This window comes from Gopherus flavomarginatus, chromosome 10 (genome assembly GCF_025201925.1).
Source record: "Gopherus flavomarginatus isolate rGopFla2 chromosome 10, rGopFla2.mat.asm, whole genome shotgun sequence".
Taxonomy (NCBI): Eukaryota; Metazoa; Chordata; order Testudines; family Testudinidae; genus Gopherus; species Gopherus flavomarginatus.
In genome coordinates, this window is record NC_066626.1 from 41,633,100 (window position 1) to 41,651,677 (window position 18,578).

At 38.5% G+C, this 18,578-nt stretch overlaps 1 protein-coding gene across 4 annotated transcripts in view; it reads right to left on the reverse strand.

Annotated features, from left to right (window-relative positions):
* RAPGEF4 (Rap guanine nucleotide exchange factor 4) overlaps positions 1 to 18,578 on the reverse strand; it is a 236,470-nt gene that overhangs the window by 151,205 nt on the left and 66,687 nt on the right. Inside the window, exon 1 of one of the 4 annotated variants that reach the window (XM_050968981.1) lies at positions 1,322 to 1,627. The exons of the other annotated variants lie outside the window; for them this stretch is intronic. The gene's annotated coding sequence lies outside the window, so the exon portion shown is untranslated. Of the gene's footprint in view, positions 1 to 1,321; positions 1,628 to 18,578 lie in introns of those variants that run through there. 4 annotated transcript variants of the gene reach the window in all.

Genomic DNA, 18,578 nt, shown 5'->3' on the forward strand with positions numbered 1-18,578 from the left:
TGTAAAATAAATGGATGCGTGTATTTTTAGATAACTCCACGTTTATTTCATCAACAGTTCCAAAAATTAGGAAGCATATGTCTCCAGAATCAAAGGCATAGAATATATTGCAGCTGGGTGAAGGTTTGTATTTCTACTAAATAATAGAAACAGTAGTCCCAATTTCGTATTAAAAAGGAGAATGCAATTATTTAAAAAGAATTCCCTTCCACAGAAGCCCAGAAAAGCACGAGTTCCTCCTCAGTTCTGCTTTTTACACTCCATTCATTAGCTTCCCTGAATTGCTATCCCAACCTAAAAGAATATTTCAATACATCGTTCAAACAGTTTCTTAAATACATTTTAAAAATTTCACCACCCTTGGGGTGCACAGCAAAGTCATCTATAGACTTTCCCTCATCTTTCTCTGAAATAATAAAGGAAACTCTGAGTTTACATTTCTGTACCTTTTTAAGTTCATACTTCTATCTTTGAACAAAAGCACCCCATCTCAGCATCTGAACAGTAAAATTCATTCTTCCTTTTTTACTTGCCTATGCATTATTTAAGCATGCTGCTCTTTATTCTAGCATTAGGGTTTTCCATGGAGCAACAATCAACAACAGTTTTATAGTCTGGTACAGCAGGAAATATGGGATATGCAGGATAGTTTCACACATTTGTTTGCTATGTTCATTTTCAACAATTAAATATGATAATCCAATTTGGTGAAAAATAAACTGAAATCAGATCTGCTGCAAAAACTTTTTAAATGTAATTTTCAGCCTAGCAATCAATGCTTATTCAGTTTCCATGTCATCTCTGTCTTTTTGCTTTGCAGATGCTCAAGTGACGTTAAATTAAACAATTGCACAAAATTTAAGAACTGCAGGAAAATTACCATCCACACTTAATTCTGGAATACAAGAAGGTCCTTAGAAAACATCTTTCAATGATTATTTTTCCTAATAGCAAAAATAAAACAATACAAACACTCTCACAGTAAAAGTAGAATACATTTGAGACATTCTACTTGCATCTTAAGTCATTTCAAAATATAAGACTTCAATGGTGAAAATGAGGTACCCCTAAAAGACTAAGCTGCTAATGAAAAATGTCCAAGTAACCTCTACGTGAGCTGTGTATTGAAACAGACAGCAACACTAAAGTACGTATCGTTTACAGACATACACAACATCAAACTATTATCTAGTTAGTACTATACTTTACTCCAGGACATTTACCCTAAATTTGTGAAAACTAAAAACACAGACTTGTAAACCACTGGCTCAAACCTGTAATTACAACACTAAGAAAAAAAATTAAGAAATCTTAAACTTACAATGATGGGTTATCGTAAGTCCAGCACAGCAAGTAGCCCTAAGGGTACATTTTAGATTTTTTATCCATGCTCTGTTCTTCTCTCTGATGTGACTATTCAGGCACATGGTCAAGTTACAATCAGCTTCTCTCTTAGAGATGTATGAGAGCTGTGCTGATTTATCTAGTCTTTCTGCAGCAGATTAGCACTAATGTTTCTGCTTCTGCATCCCACCTTTCTTCAGCAGTAGGCTCTGCGTTATCATTGGCAATCCAAATTAAAGAGTCAGTAAATGTAACCCAGACTTTTTTTTCCTGTGAAACAACTGCTAGGCAGTTAGTCTCACACAAGAATATCACTGTTTAATCTATTGAACCTCCTTTTCAATATCCCTGCTGAGAATGGTAGTCACAGACATAGAAGGGTGGGTCCAATAAGACTGCTGTAGTCCAAACATCTTTTTATGATTTATTCTATTACAAGGAATATACTCTTGTGCAGATGGCCCCAAACAACGGACAGCAGTAATACACAAATTCTTCAGCCAGAAACATAGGATTTTCACTATTTGTAACAGAATATGTATATATACAGTGAAATCCAGTTTACCTAGAGGGCATGGCCAACATGAAATTTAGACAAACAAGGTTTTTTAAAATATCAAGGATGCTGGGGAGACATGAACTCATGTGAATATGGAAGATTTCACTATATTACAATATATGTGCTTGTTATAAACTCTCTTTCTCTTGCTCCTTTTTTGTTTCTAAAATGATATTTTTAAAATATTTGCCCCCTCATTTTTTCTCATGTTGTCTCTTAGGTTAGGAATATTTTATGCTGTGGAACTGATGAAATCAGCACACTTCACTATAAAATGTTGTAAGAACGAACTGAATGACCAGTTTTGTCTTTCCAGTAAACAAGTAGTATTTTATCAGTAAAACGTCATTTTTAATTCATGAAGTTTTCAGTTCAAGCCACCCTGAGATACAATAGTTTAAATTTTCATACAGACTTTGAAAAAGGTTTAGGAAAAAAGTAAATGTCTGAGAACATTTATTCATGGAAATTTTGAACATGCTGACAAGTTTGCTCATATCACTGCTCTTCCTAGATGGTTTCTCCTCTTGAACACAGAAAAAGATTAGTATTCCTCTCTGCCCTAAAGAAACAAACATGGTTCTTGATTATTATTAAATAAGCATCCAATTCATGTCACTTAAACACTAGGAATATCTGAGTAGCAGACAAGATTCTTGGAGCCCTGATCTCCGATTATTACCAGCATTAACTTTAAATATAAGTTACATGGAGCATTCTAGGCTAAGCATGAAACACCAAAAAAGGACTTACTGTTCTTTTACTGTTCATTTACTATTTTATGATAATCCCTAAAACAAAACATAAAAAGCTGCTATTTTAGTTCACTTATTTAAATAATAATAGCAATTAAAAATGCAGCACCTTTCATCTTCTCAAAGTGCTTTACAGATTTTATATATTCACCCACCAATGAAGTGCAGCCAGTACACTGATGGATGTAGCAATGGTTCAAAAGCATGCAGCAACACTAAACAACACTTTAAGACAGGAAATAAAGAAGAATACTATATCCAACTGAAACTGACGGAAGCATTTTAAGCAGGCACAATGTGGTTACCCAAATTGGAATTTGTCCTGGACAGCTAGATAAACACTTCTACTCTTGCAAAATGATATGGTAGAATTTTTAATGGCCAGAAGTAAATAGGCCCTCCCCCTTTCAAAGATGGTACCCTTCAGCGACAGAAGCACTCAAACTCAATAGGGCACTGATTTAATATTAATTCAAAAGAATCACGAATACCACTCTCTTCAGCACTTAAGAGTTCATTGGAAGTACTTCCATACAAGTATTGTGCGAAACTAAAAACAGAGTTCAGTTACTATTGCATTGCAGTGGTGCATTAAATCCAGATTAAATTCATAGTTATTCACTTGCACAAATACAGTACAACACTTGCAGATGAAAGTGTTATACAAATAATACATCTTTACCTACCAGAAGTGTGCTCCCTTAGGGTATCTCTACACCAGAGGTGAGCAAACTTTTTGGCCTGAGGGCCACATTAGGTTTCGGAAATTGTATGGAGGCCCAGTTAGGGAGGGGGGTCGTGGCCTGCCCCCCACCCAGGGACCGCTGCCTCATCCATCACCACCCCGCTCCCTGTCCCCTGACCAACCCCGGAAATACTGCCCCATCCAATCCCTCCTCTCATTCCCGACAGCCCGTATGGGACCCCTGCCCCATGCAGCCACCCCCCCCCGTGCCCTGCAAGCCCCCACCACCACCCCATGCAACCCCTCCTCTCATTCCTGACTGCCCCTCAGGACCCCTGCCCCCATTCAACACCCCTGTTCCCCACCCTCTGACCACCCCTACCCAAACCCTCATCCCCCGAACTTCCCTGCCCTCTATCCAACCCCATGCCCCACCCCACCCCGTTCCCTTACTGCACTGCCTGGAGCACTGGTGGCTGGTGGTGCTACAGCTGCACCACCTGGCTGGAGCCAGCCATGCTGTCACCACTGCACAGCACAGAGCATTGGGTCAGGCCAGGCTCTGCAGCTGCACAGCCACAGAAGCTCACAGCCCCACCACCCAGAGCATTGCGCCAGCAGCAGAGCGAGCAAGCTGAGGTTGCGGGGGAAGGGGAACTGCAGGGGAGGGCCCAGGGGGGTCCCGTAGTTTGCCCACCTCTGCTCTACACTATAGCTGGGAAGCGTGATTCCAGCTCAGGTAGACATATTAGTGTGTTAAAAAGAGCAGAGTAGCTGCGGCTAATCCAAGCCATGGTTCATGTTGCCATGGCCACACTGCTATTTTTAGCATGATGCTTGAGCAGAGCTAGTGCATGTAACTCTACCCTAGCTGGGAATTACACCTTCCAGCTGCAGTGTAGATATAGCCATAGAAAATTAGATTGACCCAGGTATGTCACTCAGGGATGTGAAAAATCCAACCCCCCTAGCAATGTAGTTAAGCCAACCTAAGTCCCCATGTAGACAGCACTAGATCCTACCTATCACTTCTTTGGGAGGTGGATTACCTACATCAACTGGAGAACCAATCCTGTCTGGGTAGACAGTGTTTACACAGAAGTGCTGCAGCTGTAGCATTTCAAGTGTAGGCAAGCCCTTACGTTTTGTCTATACTAGACTTTCTCGTCCAGTTGTAATCAGTGAACCTGAATTAACTAGCAATTAATTAACTAACTCCTTTGCAAATGCTAATCTAGATACTCCTGGAATAAATATTTGAGGGGGGAGGGAGAATCTACACGTATATGGATTAAATGTACGTCTACAGGAAATTACTCAAGGCAATTTTGAGTGTAAAGTCAAATAAATTATCATCTATAATTGAATACATGCAAGTAAGCTTTAATTAAACATGACTTCTTCTGTTATGAGATTTTAATGTTTTCCTTTTCAGCAGAGAAGTCGGCCAACTGAGAAAATAAGCAAGCTTGGCTGCATGAAAAAATAGTAATTAAAATGAAAACCCACATTTCGGGGTTTTTTTCAACTTACTCTTGATTCACAAAACCAAATCCCTAAGACACAACAGTGCTTATAAAAAGGTGACAGGCTTGCTACTAAGATCAAATATTAGATATATACAGACAGGCAGAAGTTTGGGGGTAAAAGGACCAGTGAAATGATTCTTTGGGACCTCTTCATCATATTTCAAAAATACACAGAATTTTCAGACTATAATCAGACTCCAGCCACAGAAATGTAACCCAGCTGCTTTTGCTGGATCCGTGGCATGGGGACCAACATTTAAAAATGTCCAAATGATAACTTGCCACAGAGGATTGGAGTTTGTGGCCTATTTAAGAACTGTGTGTTTGCATACATTGATTTTTAACACTTACAGAATTTGCAAAATTAACCCATGACACCCCTAGAAGGTAGAGAAATATGATTATCTTTATTGAGGAGAAAGTAATGCGGGAAAGGTTAATTGACTGGATTAAGGTCACATAGGGTGACCACATCAGAGCCAGGAATCATACTGGACCACCTTTCTCCTTGTGGCCAGGGATCACCATGGCTGCTCAGTAGAAGAGCCAGCTAAACTGCAAGCAACTGTCTGAGAGGTGAGAGCAATGACCCTACCACTACCAGTGACAGCCCAGATAGTACTAACAAAATAGCCAGGAATTAGTTTGAAGTCCTCCAGAAAAATCAAGGGATTATAACCATGGGTTTCACTGGTCCCAAAGGGCAGCCACAGGGCCTTGCCTATACTAGAAGGAATTATCAGAATGGCTATACCACCAAATCCTCTTAGTGGAGTTGCAGCTATGCCGACAAAACTTCTACAAGTAGACCACACCTAGGTGACTTTAGGAAGATCATGAATAATCAGTGATGTTTAAGGGATATCAATTAGTAACAACATTTCAACTCCAGTGATCAGTTTACATTTTCCAGACTTTCCTTGCGAGGAAACCAGCAAGAACATTTTTCTGAATGAAATGTTAACTCCCCAGAAATCAAGGGAGATTGGCAGCTACAGATTTCATGGGTCACAAAGATGTCTCTGTAGGGCTAAGGATGAAATGTGACCATAACAGGAAAGCTAGTATGTTGTCACATGGATCACAGAAGCCACTTTGTGCCAAAACAGTGAAATACTGAGAACTACTGAAATAAGATGCAATATTAGTCAATCTCATTCTGCTATCACTATTGGCTTTACTCTTTGGGCAGCTTATGTCTAATCTGAAACATTTGCTAGAACAATAGAAGTGTAAACCAAGCTATAGCTCTGCTTTTCCCAAAACTGTCCTGTAGGTCTGCTTCTTTTTTAATGGCAATTTTGGAAAACTTTTTTTTTTAACCTCTCATGTCATATTAGGTTGCATAAGTCCATATTGAAGGTTAAAGACAGATAAAACATGATATGACAATTGCAACTTGTTAGGATGCATCACAACATAAAATATCACATAACATAACAATATGAGTTTTCCCCTAAACTTTTCCTTAAAGAATCTGTGACAGATTGAACCTGATCCATCATTAAATTTATATTTAATAATCAAGGGACATGAGTTCAGCTTTAAAATCCTCCAGCCAATCAAATAAAACTACCTTTCTCCATGGAAGGTGAGCATGGCCCATCAGCAACCATTCTGATGGACACACTGCTCTGTGAAAAGTGGTCTCTGAGATAATATGTTAAGCCTTTGAAACTCAGTTACTAAAGGCCACTTTATCCTTAATGGGCCACCTCTTAGCTCTTGTTTAGACAAAGCCTCAGAGAAAGCAGTGATGCCCAAAACTCCATTGTGAGTGTAGGGAACTGGGATAAACTGCCCAAGAGTTTATCGACACAATCTGTTAATGCACAACGCACTATAGCCCGCCTCACGCTAACTGGCCATATTGATCCTGCTACCGTGCACTAGAAGTTCTATGGTGCACTTTGAGCTCCTGCCGTGAAAAATGGCATGTCCTGGCCTGCAGAATAACCCAAAGACAGATATTCTGGGCACAGAAAAAGAGGCTACGGGATGGGGTGAGGGGTCTCTCTCACTCTGGACAGCAGAGGGCTGAAACTCTGATTGGGAGGTGAATGCCAGGAAAAAGTTATTTACATATGTGACTGCATTTTTTTCTATATCAGAGTTCTTGTCTAGTTGATGAAAAGCGTGGTGGCGGCACCTGTTTGCTCCTGCCTCTATTCAAGATCACAAATGGCTCAGAGACCTTTTTTGCTGGTAAAAAGCCTGGTGCGGTTTATTTACAATATTAGTTTCCATCTCCCTTACACACTCTGTAGCTTCACCCCTATAGTCCAAGGGAGCCCTCCATTCCTGAGACAAGCAGGGAAGAGTAATGACTCTCTTCCTTTCCTCATTTCTCTTTTTGCATTCCCCCTCTCCTACTTCCCTCCTGTGCCTTTCCTACAATCAGCCTAATGGCCTAGTTAGCCTCTTAGATCTCCTCAGCCCATCAGTCAGGCACAGCTCTTCTCCTGCTCTGGAGTTGCAGTGACCAGAGTGATGGCTCAGTTGCTGTTGCCCAGTACTCTGTCACAAAGCCTAACATGTAGATTTTTTTTTCTATTTTACTCCATTTTTTTTCAATAAATCTTTTTACTAAGTTTTAATATTGTGGGGGGAATTCTCACTCAGTCCATCTGAAAAATGCATCCCGCAACTTCTAAGGAGAGATACTAAAGTGGTAAAAGTTTCTGGAACCTAAACCCTCACTCTAGTCTCACAGTCAATGAGCTCTGGGCTTTAGCCTTCTCTCCCAAGAGAGGTGCATAGCAAAAGGCTAAGGCAGGCTGGAACAAGGGTCCAGCTCCACACCCAATCTGGGATATTGCTATATAATAAAGTTTAGGGGCTGCTAAAGCTCTGTGGATCCAGGACTCCAACTCTTCCCTGATGTGACCCTGTCCTCTTCTTTGCTGTCTCAGACTGAGCAAACCTCTGCATTTTGCCATTCTTGTCAGACTGAAGAAGTTTCCTTGCTTCTGTGGCTTATTTTTGTTGCTTTTAGGGAGGCAAGGCAATTGGGAGGAAGTGGAACAGCTAGCACTATGGAGACCCTCAGGCTAGGATACAGAGAATGGACTTGTTTGTTTCAGCTATGTCAGTAATAGAGACAGATGGGTGCAACATTTATAATCTGGCTTCTGGGGAGCAAGTTCCCATTTATGAGTTATAAATTCACTGTTTTGGTGAACAATCTTGTTTATCAAACTTTCATATGAATATTTACGGAAATCAAACAAAAGGGGATGGAGTGTTTTTTTAGCAAATTTATGTTTTTGAAAATAAATTTCAGCTGTTCACTCAAATCCACTGCGTATGCATTAAAAATCACTGCTTCGCCAATGTACAGGCTGCAATTGTTCTATTTCTGCTTATATTCCAGACCTTTAATTGCTTATTTGCAAAAGCCAAGACAAATTTTCAATAGGAGAACAAAAAGCAGGCAATGACGCAAAAAAGGGAAACTTTGAAGGTGAACTTAAGGTCATGCCAAATGAAAAAGAGGTATAATTGAAATTGATCATTCCCTCTTCTTTACCTAGCCCTGGAACATGGGAACAAGAGAGCATTCAATTGCCAGGCAATACATCTGTAACCAGTAATGCAGCCTACAGTTAATCAGTAGAATTCACTGCCACAGAAGATCAGTTAGTAAATTTAATTTAGTTTACTTATTTAAAAGTTTATACAGCACACCTGTTGCCAAGGAACCAAATTCATAATGGAAGGTGGTTGGGAAACAGGGGTAAGTATCAAAACAGTGTAACTTGCTTTCATTTGGAACTCGGTGGGAGTGCAAAACAAGAATGCAATAAAAGTTGTATCAGCTTATGCCAGGGTTGAATTTGGTTCTGAGACTGTTGGGGGTAATGCAGAGACAGGGTAAAGTATGCGTCGGGGGAAAAAGAGATCAGTGGGGCTGCTTTTATTACGCACTTCCTTCAACAGCTTTTTCTGTACCTTTCCCCCCACCCCAGGGATGAAGTTACACTCACTTTTGCACATCTTCAAATGCCAAATCAGTGAAAATTCCCCACTGACACCCATTTTCTAACAGCTTACAGCCAAAAGTAATTTACACCACCAATGCTGGCACTAAAAGATTTGGCCAAAAGACTTCTATGGGAATGACACCAGTTCACTCCAGGCTGCATTTGACTTAAGATGTCTAGGCACCTTACAGTTAACATAAAAACAAACAAGCAAGTATTTAAATGATCTAATGGGTGAATATTTACGGATACCACTGCATTTAGACTGAGGTTCCTCCACATTGCCTTGATGTTAATTAATTCACAAACCAGTTAAATAAATCTTACCAGACAAACTTGCTGGGGAAGGAGAGATTCTTTTACAAAAATCGATCACCAATTTAGTGGATTAAGGAAATGCAATAGATATATTTGCATTTCATTAAGGTATCTGATATTTAATGTCATGAAATCTCATCTGAAAAATTAACTGAAAAGGATTTGGAGAGAAGCACTGTTGGAATTAAAAACTGACCAAATGAACAAAAACTAAAGGTGATTAAACATGGCAACATATAGATATGGAGGGTGGGGTATAAGGTATCTAACAGAGTACCAAATGGACTGGTTTTAGATCCTGTCCTATTTAATATTTTCATTAATAATTTACCAAAAGAAAGTAAACAACATGTTCAATAATGAAATAGAAATGATCCTACATTGGGAGGAGTTGTGAACACCTATCAGGACAGGAAAATAACACAAAGGAACCTAGAGAGGTCAAAAACCTTGGGAGAAAACAACAAAATTGAAGTTCAACTTGGAAAAATGTTTGTTTCGCCAGAAAAAAATGTAATCTGAAAGAGATACTCAAGGGGAAGGAAAAACCTGGGAAGCAGTAATGTTGAAAAAGAACGAAAGTGCATTGGTCACCATTCAAATTTCTACCTTTATTCTCAGATACAACAGTTACCAAACTATAGTCTTTCTAAATACAAGGGGCAAATGCTATCATCTTAAATACTAGTGAATGGTAACTGCTGGCAAATAATGACTCTTTAATGGTGACCACTGCAGGGGAGATGGTAGACAGCAAATTAGACATGTGTTGCAGATACAGCTGCAAATAGGCCAATGCAGTATTTGGCTGTATTCAAAGAGGCATCACGTCACAGAGTAGGGCAGTAACAATCACACTCCTTGTGGCTCTGTAATGACCATATCTGGAATGCTGTGTTAATTGCTAGGCACCATATTAAAAAAGACAGTGACAAATTGAAGAGATTCAGGAAACATCAACAAAAATAATCCAGAGCTGGAGGAACTAGCTTTTCAGGAAAATTAAAACAGACATCTGTAAAATCTGTTGAGAGATAACAAAACAGAGACAAACGTATACAAATACTTGAAGGCCGTAAATGATGACAGAGAGGAACCGTAAGGTGATATAAGAAGGAATAATAGGCAGAAATTTTAAAAGAGAAAATTTAGTCTGAATATCAGAATAAATTTCTTAAATAATGTGAGATGCATTTGACTGTGGAATATTCTCCCAAAGACGAGATGAGGCTGTGGAATATTCTCCCAAAGACAGGATGAGGCTGTGGATGAGGCTGTGGAATATTCTCCCAAAGACGGGATGAGGCTGAAACAAGTCCTGAGGGCTGAGAGGAAAGAAACATGCCAGTCTTTTTATTTATCCAGTTCCAGGATTCTCTCTCAGCATGTTGTTTCCCTCTGTATTTAGCACTGCATAAATAAATGGCAAGGTTCATTAAAGGTCCCCCCTCCTCCCCTCCGACCTTTCTAAACTATCAGATATTGATTGCTGCTGGAGATTGGACAAAGGACTAGATGAAGTCTTGTATTATGTGCTAGCAGGGGTTCTCAAACTTCATTTCACTGCAACAGCCTTCTGATAACAAAATTACTACATGACCCCAGGCGGTGGGAATCGAAGCCTGAGCCCACCCAAGCCCCACTGCCTCAGGTGGTGGGGGGGCAAAGTCAAAGACCAAGGGCTTCAGCCCCAGGCAGGGTTGCTGTAACCTGAGCCCTACCACCCGTGGCTGATGCCCCTGGGCTCCAGATTCAGCCCTGGGCAGCAGCACTCAGGCTTTGGCCAGCAAGTGTAATGCCAGCCCTGGCGACCGTATTAAAATGGGGTCACAACCCACTTTGGAGTCCCGACGCACATTTTGAGAACTGCTATGCTAGAGTAAACACTATGGACCAAATTCTACCCTCAATTACATCACCAGTCACAATGAAATCAAGAGGATTGCATGGATGTACTGTAAATGAAGAAAGAATATTACCCTATGCTTCTACTGGGAATACAGATTTAAGATGATGTAATTTGCCAGAACTCAGCCTGCTCAGTCCAAAAAGCCTTGGAATATATAATCTTTGCTGCTGCTCCTTAACTTGCCACTCAGAGCAACTGACAATATAAGAATTCTATCCCACTTCTTCTGATGGAGTAGTCTGATGAATGCCAAGTGCAAAAGAACAGCTCTGATATGGCAGAAAAAATGACAAGATACAGGTCCACAACGCAGGAGATTCAAGTCTTGTAACCCAGCAGAATCTTTACAGTTAATCTTTTAGTTAAGATACCATTCAGAAGAAAATGCTGGTTATCAGAAACTTCCATATATATTTCTATTTATTTTCTTCATGCTGAGGAGTCCTGATTTTGGGGAGTGTCACATGCTTAGAGTTTTCTATTACAGCAAATCATTCTTATACAAAGAAAGCCATTCAAATGTGTTCACTTAAAAAGGAATATATTTAATATAAAGACAGTATTCATTATTCTTTAACAGTTTTCAAAACAGGGCTGCTTTTTCTTTTTACTATAAAAGCTTTTTTTGGATTTTAGAGTATATGATTTATATTGCATTTCTGCAATGTGGCAACAACTTTGTCAATATTCTGTTGCCTCACACATCCTTTTCGTAAATGAAATATTGGACAACTTTACTAGAATTTTGGCTATATTATTAAGCAAAAAACACCACCAAAAAAGCACTGTCCAATTATTCCGTCTATAAGATTTTATAAAAACATAGGATAAATAATACTAAAATGGATAAATAAAAACATCACTATGATATGGGATCCATTTTTCAAAGAGCTGTAATCAATCCTTCACAACTGAAATTCATCACTAGAACCCTGCAAACAGTATGGGACAAATTCTGCTTTGGACACATGAGCAGCAACCATTGGGCTAACGCCATCATTGACATAAGCAAACATAATTCCATTTGACCTATTGACTTCAAGTAGAAGATGTTCATATGCATTTGAGAGCAGAATTTGACCTTTAAAAAGTTCAGGGTTGGCATAAAAGCCCTATGCTATGTAATGATGCTGGCTGGGCCTCCACTCCTCAATTCAGATCTAGCTCTAGTCGTTACAAAGGTCCATGGAAATTGGCCTAATCCCCACAGTAAAACTGCTATTTTCCAAGTAAATCACAGGTTGAGTCCATCAAAAACTTTCCAAAATAAACTCAGGAAGAGTGACCTCTTTCACTTCTTATGGGGAGCGGAAAGGGCAGCAGGGGGAAGGAGGGAGAAAGCTTTTCTGTATATGCAGAAAACTGTAGCAGATTTCCTAGACTAAAGCAAGGGAATTCTCTGACTTCCACAGTAAAAGTGAAATCCCAATAAGTGAGATAATATAAACATTAGCAAAAAGAACAGGAGTACTTGTGGCACCTTAGAGACTACCAATTTATTTAAGCACAAGCTTTAAAATTAGAACAACATCAACTACTTACACCATCTTAGAATCTGGCTTATATAAATATTGATCTTTCTTAAAAGGCTCCATTGACCTCTAAACATGTGTTTCCCTTGCATAAAAGAACTAGACATAACTAACTTTATGGGCCAAACTGAGTCCCAGTGTAACAAACAGACTTTATGCTAAGTATGAATTTGGCCCTTAAAATGTTAATGGAACTTTATGCATGCCATGAACACTGAAAGAAAGATATAAATCTTTATCCACACAGAGAGAATCTTTATGCACGATATTTTTTTACTCTGAAACAAGATAGAAATAAAGCACACAGGTTGGATGCAGAGAACAACAGCCAACACGTATACAGCAACAGTGTATGTATTACTTTATGGATATATGAATCACTGCTCCAGAGACAGTTTACAATGTAAGGGTCTAATCTTGAGTGACGCTGAGCACCTGTCACTCCTACTGACTTCAAATGGGCACAGACTGGGCAATGGGGCCACTTTCGTTGGGGAGCAGTTTCTGCTGGGCTACTATCCCGCATGCAATAAACTAGTCAGCACAGCTTCTAGTGTTACAGGTAGCAGATCACTTTCCCTTTGGAACCATATGGGCTCTTGTCTGCTCCTGCACAGCACATCTATGCACTACTCAACAGAGATTAATTGACAATCCTGCCTAATTAATGAACACCAGCAACATAGTAGATGGAGCACTGGACTGGGCCTCACGGGCCTGCAGAGCAATCCTGAGAAAGTCACTTCTCCTCTCTGTGCCTCATTTTCCCCATGTGTAGAAATGGGGACAGTTATAATGACCTCCTTTGTAAAGTGCTTAGAGATCTACTGATTAAAGGTGCTATATAAAAAGTAGGTGATGATATAATATAGGGCATCTGGGTCCAACAAGTACCATCATGCAAGATTATGATTGCTCTGCTAGATTCCTGAGATATTTCCAGTATGTCCTGCAGGTCTCAACTGTATAGAAATTAGATATGATTTGAGAGCACAAAGTTGTCAATAATTCAGTTAAAATACAAATACTTACGACCTGACTGGTACCATCTGTCGCTTCCTGAAGTCTCATCATATTATTCATCAGAAAGGCACAGAGGCAGGAAACCCTTCATTTTGTTGAGGAAAAACAAAAGAAGTCTGTGCCTCAGTGTAAGAAATGTATTTATTAAAATGGGTATCAGGCAACTCCCAGTACAAAATGAATATAATCACATCTGACAGAAATATCCTGCTAAGAGTTTCAATGTGACTTTCTACCATCATCTCACAATATATAATATTTTAAACAATCATATCTCAGGCACTAACTACTCTGAAAAAATAACACCCGCTGATATACATCTGAAATATATTTTAGAATTGGGTCACATTTATGTAAAGAAATTGGAGTTGTTGTTCATTCATATTGCCAACATTTACTGGTAAACTTTAATGTTATTTATAGAATAGAATTTAGTTTTCTATCATAGGTTTCATGTCATACTTGATATAGCTCAAAGCACTCGGCACAGCTCACAATAATACAGCAACTCAAAGGTAAATGCTCCAGCCATTCTATGCTCTAGGATAGCGTAAGATGTGATTCTACTTGAAAAGGCACTATGTAAAATGATGTCTTCTAAATAATCAAACCTGCTACTTCTGTGTATTCAGTGTCATATCTGCTTACTTAAGTGATTAAACTTTTACTACTTTGTGCTCCCATAGGCAACACAGTTGAAAAAGTGCAAGGGTTTGTCTAACTGGTGGGGGAGTGTGAATCCTGGGACAATGAAAGGACTTTTTCAGCCCTCATGACTGTACTACTGTGCACCTATTTACTGGCTCCAAAGGATATTTCCAGCAGCCAGGGATTGCCACAGAGCTCAGGGCATGCTCCTGCACCACTGAAGTCAATGGGAATTTTGGCTTTGACTTCATAGGGGATAAGAGCTGCAAAGGTGGTGTAGAGTTTTGAAACATTAAAAATGAAAAAAACAAAGTTAAAAATCAAATTCATACACTTAGGGAAGAAAAGTCATCCAATACAATGGTTATGTCCAGGAAATGGAGGCAGAAAGGAAACAGGCTTTTGAGTGTGTGTAGATAGATAAAATAGATAGACATTATAGCATTACCTCCAGAGATAATTAAACAAAAGAGCATACATCAGCCAAAAAAATTTTCCCCAAAATTAAATTTAAGAAAAATACAATTTTTTGTAGTGCCATAGGAGGATTTAGTTGGCCGGGATCCAATTCAGATAAAAGTCAGACTGCACAGCCCAAAACATGCCTTGGAATATGTACACATATGAATGTGTACAGCATAAAAAAAATGATTGGTCTGGGGGCAACAGCAGTAAGATAGCCAAAGGCTGAGGGTTTATTTTTACTTGAGGACAATGTTCATTTTGGTTTATTATTTCCCAGTGCTCTAAGAGTGAGTCTACAGTGCTGGAATCACTTGACAGATGGGAGGCATCTTCTGATACTGGTGCCCTACATTTTGCTGGTGGAATGAAAAGCTGGAGCTGTTTTTCATCCAGCAGATTCCAACTGCTGGCTCCAGTCTTTGCAAAGCTACATGTCAGATGTCCAATGAGGATTATTTCCTTTCATGCTTATGGTATTGCCTTGTATCAGTTGGTGACAGCAAGCATAAGCTATATAATTTAACACACACACACACACACACACACACATATATATATACACACACACACAGTTATATTTAACATTCATATTGTATTAATCACACACACAATACACATAGATATTACACACATGGTTACATGGGATAACAAAGGAATACATATTTTTTGAAGACTGCACACCAGGCTAATCCCAGATCCAATACATCATATAGAACAGTGGCTTTCAACCAAGGGTATGTCTACCCCCGGGGTACGCTGAGGTCTTCAACTCATCTAGATATTTGCCTAGTTTTACAACAGGTTACATAAAAAGCACTAGCAAAGTCAGTACAAATTAAAATGTCTTACAGACAATGACTTGCTTATACTGCTCTATATACTATAACTGAAATATAAGTACAATATTTATATTTCATTTGATTTATTTTATAATTATATGGCAAAAATGAGACAATAAGCAATTTTTCAGTAATAGTGTGCTGTGTCTGATTTTGTAAGCAAGTGATTTTTAAGTGAGGTGAAACTTGGGATGCACAAGACAAATCAGACTCCTGATATAGAAGCTGGACTTTGCCTACTTCTCACCAAATTATTATTGGCGGAATGCTGTAGTGAGGATTCATGATGTTGATTTTATTTTTTCAAACATATTAATATATTCCAATATGATTGGATTAACTCATCAAAATTAGATTATACAACCCAATAGTAATAATTATAGTTATGTAATGTTATGTTACATAACAGTATATCTAATATAAACTCTAGATCAACTAGTATATTATTTAGGTATCTATTTTAAACTGCATGTAGAAAAGGCATAATTAGGTTGACTGATGTGTTTGATAAAGAAATATCAATCTCTTTTTCAATGATAAAACAAAACATATGATATTACAGCTGGTCATTTCTGCCCATTTTTGATATTCAAACAATATATTTATATAGTTTGGGGAAATAACTGAATGAGTCTCAGCTATATTTGGAAAGTTGAGTGATTAATACTCCAAGATGATGTTTTTGATTGCCAGTCAAAGAGATATTCTCAAAGCTCAACCAGGAGGTGGAATGCAAAATAAAAGACAGATTACTCAGGAGAAGATTGGAGGCTGATATTTAAGCAGTCTGAATTTATATCAATAAATACTAAACGTAGGATGGCAATTTTAAACTCTGATTATATAATTGCCCTCAAACAAATGACTAGGACATGTAATTCATTTATCCCATAGTGTGTCTCCCCAGCATTTCTTGCTGTGCCTCTATCTCCCATCAACCCTGGAAACTACAAGTCTCAGAATTACCTTCTTGTTTGGGCTGAAACAGGAACAGAATAGTGCCAGCATGCCTTGTTACACAAGGATTCTTGAACCTTTTTCTGAAGCATTTGATACAGGGCAGAGTTGGAGACAATACTGGAATATGGCTCGCTGGATGGATCCTGTATAAGTGTTAGATTAGTCTGGTGCATATGGAATTTGTATAATTTGTAAATCTTTAATTTGACTTACCTGAGCGTATCTATTGCTTTTAATATCTATCTATCTATATATATGCCTATACCTGTCTGATTTACATGGAGCCCTTGAACAACTGGCCCTCAAATCTACTTGACAGACCAAACCCTCTCATTTCCAGTCACCTAGGTAAAGATGTGGAAACAGCAAGGAAGTGGCAAAAGATGCAGAGAATATAAACCTGGTGTCAATAGATTATGAGATGGCCAAACTGCAGGTCCTAAAAGGAAACAAGAAGTGGTAATCTGGGATGAAATCCTGGCCCAACTGAAGTCAACAGAGTAATTCCAATGGACTTCAATAAAGTCAGGATTTCACCCATGGTAGTAGGAGAAACCAGCCTCAAGGAAAGGGCAAAGGGTCTCCTGTTTATACCCTAGAAGGGGAGAAGCTCTATTTTAAAACTTGGAATATATTCAATTAAAAGCATTTCCTTTCCCCAGAATTGTTATACCCTACACAGGCCAAGAACTTAAAAAAAAAAATAAAAAAAAATTAGATCATTTCTTATACTACACACCTAGATTAGATTTAAATAGTTGGATTTATTTAGATGAAGGCTACTCAAGCCTCTGGGAAGGAGAAATCAAAAATAAGTAGGTTTTATAAGGCATGTCTTATGTGTTATTCACAAACATTTATAAAAATATTTATAAAAAACTAAGCTACACATCAGAAAAGTGAACAGGATACAATCTGATGCACTATCACTGCTTTTCTGTTTGCTTGCTTGCTCATTAATCTGCAAAAAGATCTTCCACTGTTTATTATCAAGGACCTGTATATTAATTTTTTTAAACTGCCAGCATCTGAAACTGAAGGATTAAAAAAGTAAATGTTAAAACATATATAGATGCAATAAATGATATTATGTGTCTTGTCCATTATAAGCATAAGCACCAAGTACACAGACATAGTATGCTCTTTAAAGCAATGCTTTAAGAGACACACTGAAATACCCAGCACTGTAGAGTTACATAAAACAGCAATATATCTCATTATTAAAAGGAAACCTCTAACTAAGCAATGAATTTATTTTACTTCAAAACCTGAAGGAACTGAACTGTCTCTGGGGTGGAGAACAGATTAATCTTTTGTGCAAGATGAAAAAGAAAGATTCATTTGTAAAGAAACCAAAAACTGAGATGGCAACATTGAGAGATTAGGACGGGTCAATGCCCAAAATAACCTCACCCCCATAACCATGAGCTTGAGCAGAAGAATGGATAAACTGTGTCAAGTCAAAAGATCCAGAAGTATAAGCACAGCTTTCGCAGTTGATTACTTTGGTATCCGTTCTAAGGCGATGAAAGTCCGCACCAACTACAAATCCAGTCAGAATCAAAGCTCCAGTCAATTTAACACAAATTCTGGACAAGATTAATTAAATTTTAATGCAGTGATTTTCTTGTGTGCACATGGTGCTGCACTGTTTGTCACCGAAGCAAACATTTAACAAGAAAAGTGAACGTTTGGCAAGAAAGACAGTGAGACTGTTTTGCAAATTTTCTCCCATTCATTACTTTCTATTAACTGAAGTCCGGAACTATGCTTCTCAAAATGGGAGTTGCGTTTTTTGGAATATGTTAAATGAAGGAATAACATACAATAATAGAGATGCCATTTTAAAAATATAAGCTGGCTGCTCAGGATCAAAAGTGCTTTTAGCATTAATTAAAAATAAAACAAGTTCATTGGGTAAAATGCAACTTTAGCTGTACAAATTCCAGGAGAAACAGCAGCTTCAAAACATCTACAGAGAACACCATTTTAATTGCTTAAGGAGATTCCCAAGACTCTGTCACCTTAA